This window comes from Zophobas morio, unplaced genomic scaffold (assembly GCF_036711695.1).
Source record: "Zophobas morio isolate AGI-343-1 ecotype UQ-CSIRO unplaced genomic scaffold, CSIRO_AGI_Zmor_V1 ptg000002l, whole genome shotgun sequence".
NCBI classification, from domain to species: Eukaryota; Metazoa; Arthropoda; class Insecta; order Coleoptera; family Tenebrionidae; genus Zophobas; species Zophobas morio.
Genome location: NW_026972107.1, coordinates 24467284 through 24477437, shown reverse-complemented (window position 1 = coordinate 24477437; position 10154 = coordinate 24467284).

The window sequence follows — 10154 nt, the reverse complement described above, 5'->3', positions numbered from 1 at the left end:
ACGATGTCGAAAGTGGAGGAGAAATGGTAATGGTACCGCTTTAGTACCATCTCATGTTCAGTTGCATTGGTCGGATTGTAGTGGTTTCATAATGTTCGTTACATTATCACAAAATTGTCAGCTTACTGAAAGCTCATGTTGGACACGTTTCATTAAATTACCGAAAAAAATACAAAATATATGGGGCGTTTAATGACTGCCTACATTAAAAGACAACAACTTCCTTTATGAGATATAGATCTGTATCGAAACATAAAAAATAATGATATTATTGTGAATGTACATCATGATTAGCAATATAAATTTCCGGTGTCGGATTTTTCTGTTGCTATATTTTTGTTAGTGAAACGTATAATTTGGTTTTAATGATTTTTGCAAATTTCGTCAGGCTTTAGTATTCTGACGCGGTATTGAGCAAGTCCGAAAGTAGTTAAACGACTTTAAAACATGTCTACCTAGTTCTTCATTAAAAATTAAAGTCGCATTTATAATGAATCATAATACAAAATTAAAAATTTTACCTAACAAGAAAAAATATTTTTTAGTTGCAAAGTCACGGTATTGCAATCATTTCTAGTTTTTATTAAAAATAATTTTAATTTAATTCACACTATTTTATGGTTAAGTTAACTTACCTTCTCCAAATTTAATACTCAAACAGCATTTTCCTTTCTTTAAAACGTTTAACGATTCACAAAATTTAGGAGTGTATTAAATGATTTATAAAGTTTTATTTATTCGTTTTAAACTTTCTTTTAAAACGTGTTTATTTCGGATTTAATTTCAATTTATGTGTTAGAAAAAAATAAGTAAAGTTTAAATTTTACAAGGAAATTTGTAATGCAGTTATGGTGAGTGACTATTAATGATTGTGGTTTTTTTCATCAGATGGGCAACAGATTTAAAATTTTATGGTGCCACAGCTGATTGTCGCAATGAAATTTAGGGCACCACGTCATCTTCTCATCACATTATTGTAAGGCGCGTCAGGAGCGCTCCTGACAAAATTGACAACCCAGAACTGATAAGTTAACATTGCTACCAATAATTCAGAATTGCTAATAAAAAAATTTGCTTCACTCATTAATAGTCATCCGGCATTTTTACAGTGTTTTTGACGTAATTATAATTTTTACATTGTTAAACCAGCACTGGAAGTTTGAACCTATTTAACGTTCACTACCTGTCACAAAAGGACAGTGCTAATATAATTAATAACATGTTTTATAAATGCATACATAAGTAAGAAAATTAAGATTCTTCACATTATATGTAAAAATTAAATGCACTGTAACTCTTTTTGAATTAAATTATGGTCAACTTCATTGATAAAACAATTCCTTTCTCAAAAAACATCACAAGTAAATAATTTAGACGTTCACTGGTAAAATAAAAAAACAAAAGTTAGATTTCTGTCTACTTAAAGTAAGAAGATACATATGTACAACCATATAATTATGTAGCAACATTAACTTTTATTGTCTAACTATGTCTTAATTAACAAATTTTTATTTTATCATTCCAGATGAGTATTTTAATAGTAAAAATTAAACTAGCTTTTTCATTTGTTGAGGGGGAGCGGTGGGGCAACTCTGTTCAAGATGACTTTTACAATTTGTCACCAAGGTAACCTGATTTTGAAAGTAGGTATACGTACATTATAGTATCAATTACTATCGTCCTACCGGCTAAAATAAGAAAAATGTCTACTAGGAAGGTACTGAAATATATTTTAGGGTTTTCAAGAGCACCTAAACTTCTGGTATATTGTACTAAAAATTTTAATTTCGGAATTTTCTTCGCAAACCGATGTTAACTTGTACCACGCGAACACACAGTATTTAACGTGATTTATTATCTACGTATACGTTAAGGGTTAGATTGTACTATGTCTAGTAGTGTGAATTGATGCTCTATCTTGTTGAAAATGCAATTCTTATCTCACTGACAATATACATTCTACAAGAATTTTAAACAATCATGAGTTTTGTTTTATGGCCTTCTAGTGCATGTAAAAAGCGACGTTGAAAAGATTTAATTGTCTGACGTCGAAAACATCTTCAAACTTTTTGCTGTAAAACAGTCTTACAAGTTTACAGTCATGCCTTTAAGACGAGTGGATTCACGATTAGCTTGTCTCATCAAAGAGACGTTTATTTTCTCGTCTTCGTTTGTTTTGAATCCCGGTTCCAGTCTCGTTAAAAAGTGTGCTCATTTTAAAATTATACGATGAATTGGTGAAGGCTCTGATTGCCTTAAAACTCGATAACAACTGCTAGACAATTTAAAACCGGCTAATCGGATTACTACAACTTTTTCAGTAACTGTTAATAGTTCTTAAGCCACCGTGTCAAATATTTTGTCAATCTAACAACTGACACGACAGTATAATATTTGCAACTAGAGTTGTTTTTATAAAACACTTCTCACAATTTTTTAACTTTGAAGAAAGATTGCAAAACATAAAAAAATACTCCTAATAATTTTTATATAGAGTCAGCATATTTTTGCAAAAATTTCAAAACGGTTTTTCACCATATAATAAGGTTAATGAAGTGTTCTTAATGAACACACATTTTATGTAAATATACGGGTACTTTTAAAATTTTATCCTAGAATCTTTCAAAGTATTATCATCAACAATCCTTTTCTACTTAACCCAAACATGACAGTAGTTTTCAAAGTACTTACTTGTATATGCACATTATTATTTCAGACACAACAATAATGTGTTTGGAACAAATAAATAAGGTACTGCATCAAATTTGTTAACTATATAATATTAAATCAAATTTGGCCGCCATAAATAAACCGAAATGTTTTTATATCAAATAGTAGATAGGTATGTCAAGTTTTCATGTATTGATATTGCTGTATCCAATCGGTTTTATTTCAGCCTATTAAACTAACCATTTTTTCTATTACGTTATAACCATCAAAAAATCATATAAAATATAAAATTAGCAACCACAACACATTAATAGCTACCCACTTCTAGATCTGCCTACCTAAATTGTCATTAGATTTTCCTCCATTGTCTTATATCCTATTATATAATAACAATAAGGAAACACCATCTAGACTGAGGTCGCGAAGGTGTTGACAATAACAATTAATGGTGCCGCTGTTACCCTTGAAGAGAAATTTTGAAAGTTCGTAAGCGGTGTTTTAACCTGAAAGTTTGCCTAATATAAAAGTAAACAATGATTCGGTACTTTACTCGCTACAACCATAAAAAAAAATCAGCTCCAACTTCAATTAATTCGAACCAAGACGTTGACCTACCCACAGTGTTATTAACGATTCATTATGAAATGGCTTGTTTGTTGGAATCTGTCTAAAATTGTGCAATTTAACTTCTCTTGAACTGTTCAATGCTTCGATAAACAAGTGTTTACGAAATTTCACTAAGTACTTTTTCTTCGGGCATTAAAGCAATCAAAAGTCGAAAAACCGACAATGTTCATTTCGGAAAATGTGTGTCAGTAATAAGCATACGCAACTTTCAAAGTACCTTCATGCTCAGTGAGTGTAATTATTTGAACTAATTTATAATACTGCTATAGGTGAAACGATTACGTTGTGTAATCATTTAATAAAAGCACAAATGCATAATAAATCGATTAATTACTAATACCCGAAACCATACCTCAGGGGTCACCGCCGCCAATATTTACAAGGTTTAATCAACGACATTTGCACACCATATATACTATACCAACGCCTATAAACGTTTTGAATGCAGTAATTGACCGTGTTTTAATTATATCATATTATAATAATTAAATGAAGACGTGTATTTTTTTTAAACTTGACTTTTGGAACAACTCAGACTGTCGTATTAATTTCAGGTAGGTTCAAGAGAAAGCGAAGTGAAAATATCGTTCAATATCGTATGTATACCCATAATTTATAAATAATAATTTCCAAATGTTTCAAAGTTACGACTTCCTAATATTATTTCTAATTATCGTGGTACTTCTCATTGGTTGTTTGGTGCTTCTTGAACTACGAGGTACCAGATGCTGGTTCATTAACATTATACGATCCATTAAACAAGTAAATCCTTTCATTTTCGCCACTTGGCTGCTTCGTGGAATACAGTTGCATCTAAAAGAAAAAACAATTTGGTAATGAGTTAAACGAATTAAGTTGTTTTGATTACGGCTTCTGTGGAACCAGTTAGGGAAATTTCCTTACAATTTCGGTATTTTATTATGTCAGATCGAAGGGAAAGTGTGGGAATACCCACGTGCAGCGAGTCAGTGGTTTTGTCTTAAAAGTTCAATTTAATTATTTAGATATGACACAGCATGGTTAAGTTTTAATGCGCCTTGTAAATAATGGCATCGTTTCAAAAAGTAAGCCGTTTACAACTGCAGAATGTTGTCTATTAAATTTTTGCAAAGATCTAATTCCTTCACATAACTGTCACAAAAATGGCAACAATTAAATACTGAAGGAAGTGTAATAAAAAACATAAAACTAACTTTTTGTAAAAATTATTAGCAAAAGTAAAAGGAAAATAACAACGACTGTGTAACAAATCTCACAGTCCTTTTACTGTTGTTTAATATGCTAATTGATGTTTAAATGTGAATTTTATTCTTTTCTACTTAATTTGATTTCTGATATTGTACATATTTAATTGTATCTACAAAATTTGAATTACATTAGATAGCAGCAAACAGTGAAAGCTAACTTGACAAAGTCTCAACAGCTCAGAATTTTTCTTTAAGAAATATAAATTTTTAACACAAAATTAGCAATTTTTTAATTAACATTATTAAAATGTTGACTTAATATGAATATTATTTTATTCGTCAACTCTAACTTGTTATTGTTTACTTTAAAATAAAATATTAGCCTATACAAAAAACTATGAATCAAACTTAAGAGTTATTTGGACATGCAAAATGTTTAAAAAAGACATATTTAGTTTATTTTCAATTGCAGAGCATCAGATAAATGTTGGAGTCGTAAAAATAAGGCAAATGTGTCTAGTGTTATCTATTCTGCTAAAATATACACTTGTACAGTTCCTTTGATAACTTCTTGGACAAAAATGTCAACCAGTTGTCACAAGTTGTCAAATTGTAAAGCGACCTTTAGTACTTAGTAACCTTAGATACTTTTTCGGTTTGATCTGACAACCCATCACGATATGTAACAACTTATTTATTTTACCAAGACCGCTGCAACTTGCCGATAAGACATATCACCTTCTACCATTGATATTTTTCTGACTTTACAGCTTGCAGAGGGCATTTCAAACAGGATGAATTTGAAAAAAAAATGTACAACAGTGCCAGTTAAACTTGAACTAGATACATAAACTTTTTGATATTGCCGGATATTTCATATCCACGTTATGACGACAACTATAAGCATGTTGTCAAATTTTATATGGGTATTATGAATATCATGTAGATGGTAAAATATTAATAAAACCTTGTGTTATCGTTCCCAGCAATATTGTGATGACAAGACTTCAAAATTGTACATTATAAATGGGCTTTAAGTTGTATAAAATAGTATATAACATAGTCCTACATGTGTAGTTTATGAATCCGTGTCGATTTTTATTTGTAAAAAAAATAAAAATTGTGTAGTATTTTGCAATTTAATTTTGAAATTGCAAATCCAAATGCTTTTGTAAACGTTTTAAAGTTAAACATGGACAATTTTAAACAAAGTATCATTGTTTATCCTCCCTCCAGGAAAAAATTTATCACGTCATCTCAATATTTTGTCGAATAAATTCCATGTAAAATTTACAAAATATATTGAAGATGAGTCTTTGCTTGCGATTTTTCATTCCATTCTAATTTTTTGGAATGCTTATACAGGGTAACTCAAAAAAAGTAGTCATTTTAGTTTATTGATTAAATCAGGATCGGCTTGCTCCATTTTTCCGAAAAATTATTCAAGTTCTTCCAATTATTCTGGTCAACCAGCTTGATGCGTGTTCAGTTGTTGCATTCTTTGGATATATAACCATAAAAAATCATTTTTTTTTTTTCGTTCAAGTACAGATGATAAGATTTATCGTTTACCGACCCTTGAACGTGTAGCCATTGAGGAATAAATGCCCCACTTCGTGAAATTTTGGGTTTTAATCATTGTAATTGTATTTTATTATAATTATATTAATATTACTGCAGGCTATGTCAAATTCTACATTCTCGTTTGTCATATATGAAAATGACTTTAATATATTAATAAAAAGTCGAAACATGCAGTAATAAAACTGCCTTTCATTCTACACGTTCAAGAGACAGTAAACCATAATTCTAATAAAAAATCGAAGTAAAGCATGTACTGATAATGTAGTTTATCTAAGTAGTTATCTGCTTTAAATAAATTTAATACTGTTGGTATAGTGCTGCAACTCCTGGTTCGTTTTTATGGCTAAGTCCTATTGTGAAGGAGTTAAGTGTTCCACAATGGGCCTCTGCCGTAAGTAATCCAGCGGTTATAAACTATCAAGGCACCAACTGTCTACACTACACAGGACCGTATGCGCCCGTAAACATTTAAGATGATTTATGGCACGGCACATTTTCGGTAGAGTTCCTAATACTTGGGGTAACTGAGATTGCAGTGCCATAAAAACGAAGTCAGAGTTGGACCACCATACCTGTACGGACTACGCGTCCTTGGCGCAGAGGCTGTGGGGGTGTTATTTACGCCACTACATAGCATGTTCGTTACCTGAACAGTTCATACACATCTTTATTTTAAGAAGTTTTATTTCTTCGATTGTAGTTCAGAAGCGAGGTAAGTTTTGTCTAAATAACTTTTCACTTCCTGAGCATAAGCTAAGGAAGTATTGTAATCGAGCGAATTGGACGGCTGGCTTATGTTTCCTCGAAGTTTCCTTCTCTCTGTTTCCCGTCTGTCTGGATTTTCATTAGACAGATAATAATTTCCCGAAACTACTAAATCGATTGCTCTCAATTTTTGCACGTGTATTAAGAAATGTATCATGTGGATGGTAAAACGCTAACCAAAATTTGGATAATCATCCCCACCAACAATAGGATGACGGCATCACCAACATATACTTTAGTAAATATTAATTAAATTTTACAAAATAAGAAACTCCGGGACATGTGGTATATGAATCCGTGTTGAGATTTTACCCTAGACCTCCCAATTAAAAAAAATCGAAATTTTATAAGAACATTTTGCAATTTAACTTTGAAACTGTAAAACCGAATTCATCTGAACGTTTTAAAGTTGTCATAAGCATTGTATGCCGTTAATCAAAATTTTTTCGTTTATGATTTTTTCGAAGTATCATAAATCGTCAATCATAATTATTTGTCCCTCATCTTACGATTTTGCCGAAGGTTTTTCAGATTTATGAGTGTTTTTGGGAAAAAATAAGTGTGGTTAATCAAATAATCAGTTCTCTCTTCTGCGTTGAGAAGACAAAATAAAATTTCATTTTCTTTTAACCTCTGAAGTTAGTAATCTGAATGTGCTAACAGTCGAATTCTTTCGTAGTATAAATAATCATGCGTGAATCATATAAGTGAAATGTAGTTCCAACGACTTAAAATGTTATGAAAACGATGAGGAAACGAGGTTTTTATATCGACTATTCGGAAGAAACTCTGAGATTATATTTGCGAAGTATCGGTTTCTACTATAAATTAATAAACCAAACAGCAGTAATTATTATGGAAAAAACTACGGTTTGAATACATTATTCAGATTAGAAAATTTCGTGCTGAAGGTAGATCGATCATCTACTTGGACGAGACCTGGTATGATACACACAATGTTTCTAAAAGAGGTACCTATCACAGATGGTTCAAGTAGATGTGTACTGAATATTCCTCCAAGTCGTGGAAAAAGGAGCATTATTCTTCACGCGGGGAACGAAAATGGCTGGATCCCTGGATCTGTTCTTCTATTGAGAAATGGAATATGCCCATCCAATACGTAGTCGATGAGGTGGCTGCGAGAAGTGGTCACGTCGTTTTGCAATTACCACCCTATTATTGTGTACTAAACCCGATTGAAATGGTGTGGAGTACATTGAAAAAAGGTATCACAAAAAATAATTCGTCACCCAACTTCAGTGCAAATGTAGTAGACTGAATAAGAAAACAAGTTGACGATATGAAGAGCGGGAACGAAAATGGCTGGATCCCTGTATCTGTTCTTCTATTGAGAAATGGAATATGCCCATCCAATACGTAGTCGATGAGGTGGCTGCGAGAAGTGGTCACGTCGTTTTGCAATTACCACCATATTATTGTGTACTAAACCCGATTGAAATGGTGTGGAGTACATTGAAAAAAGGTATCACAAAAAATAATTCGTCACCCAACTTCAGTGCAAATGTAGTAGACTGAATAAGAAAACAAGTTGACGATATGAAGAGCGATGAGTGGAAAAACTGCTTGCGACAAGTAATAGAATATTTGTCACCGAATATACAAAATTTTATAATTAATGTAAATAATGGTAGTGATAGCGAAGATGAACAAATTCATCAAAGTGATCTGGACGAAGATGAATAATTATGTAGATAAATAGATAAGTTTGTAAATTAATACTTTAATTTTTGTGTTTGTTTTTTTTTTAATTCATTTCAACGCTAATTTTTGTAGCACAATGGAAACAACTGCATTAAAGGAGCTCATTGCTCAAGAGTAATTATTCTTTTACCCTTTTTTTGTTCAGTGCTTTGGCGCAAAGATTACATTTTATTCTTTACTACCTGCAGCCGCAGAGGGTTTCGAAATAACCACTCGCTTTAAAAGCCGGCCCTGCTAAATGTGAGCAAGAAATATTTAGACGACGATTTACTGCCAACCGGTAAGCTTAGTGCGAACCACACAAAAGGGGTATTAATTTGCGGTCAACTAAATACTTCTGTGATGTTCAAATAACCTTATAGCTTTTGGACTAGTATACAAACAGTTGAAGTTTTTAAAGAAACGGGATTTGATGGACTATACTTCAAGGGCGAAGGGTGTTCTGTCCAAATAACCTTCGACCAATTTTTCTATAAGTAATATATCTTATACCGGTTAAAAATTAACATACTAGGCCGTAAAATCTTCCAAATTTTTATTGCAAAATAGAAAAAACTGCGAGGAATGAGATTTATGATTTGGATTGTTCAATAATAATACTAGCTTTAAAACTCATCAAGCTTTATTATAAAAACAACTCTAGCAGCCACAACACTTCGATCATGATGAACAGTTTGAAACATAAAACTTCTTGTTACAATTTATTATTCCATTTAGTACCCAAATCCACTACATGTTTGACTCTTCCTGTCTTAGCTCTTTGCCGTAGTACTTTCGAGATGTCCCACTTAAAAATGTGCACCACAAATATACCACATAAGGGCTACAATACAGTTTTAAGGAATCGCAGACGGACCGTACAAATTTTTTTGGAAAATTGATGAAAAAAAGGTATCTAAGCGAATTGACTTGATATTAATAACAAGTGAGATTTTATTTCAAGGAGCACATAAAATATAGTAACAAACTTTTTAACACGCTTATATTAAGCTTCACTTGTAATAAACGATGCAAACACATCTAGGAAATCAATTTTAACAGAATTCTAATTATTGTATCGAGTTGAAACTTTGTGAGGGTGTGTAATTTGGATGATAATACAATCATACTCATGATAAGTAGTAGTGACACAAGGGTGTTTTTTAGTTTTTTTTTTTAAACTATGTATATTATTACTTACTGATGTTTTTACTTAACAACTTCGTTCCCTTGCTTTGTACTTGTCTTTATTGATAATAATAATAATCCGTGAATATGGGGGACGCAACCTAACGAAATCATTTGAAACGGGAATTTTGTCCTGTCTTGGAAATTGCTGCTTGACAACAGATTGAGTGGGATAATCTACATGTATTATTAATGTAACCTTACGTAGAAAAAATCATATTGAAAATAGACATGTGACATTTACTTGATACCAAAACAATATCAGAAGATTTCATTACATGAAACAATTTCTTGGATATTTATTTCACGTTGACGGAATCAAACAGTGGTTTCGGAAAACAAAGAATAAAACCTAACTAATTGCACTTGCTGGAAACGTTTTATACAATCTGTGAGTGATAATCACATCCTGTCACGAATTGCTGATTGAAA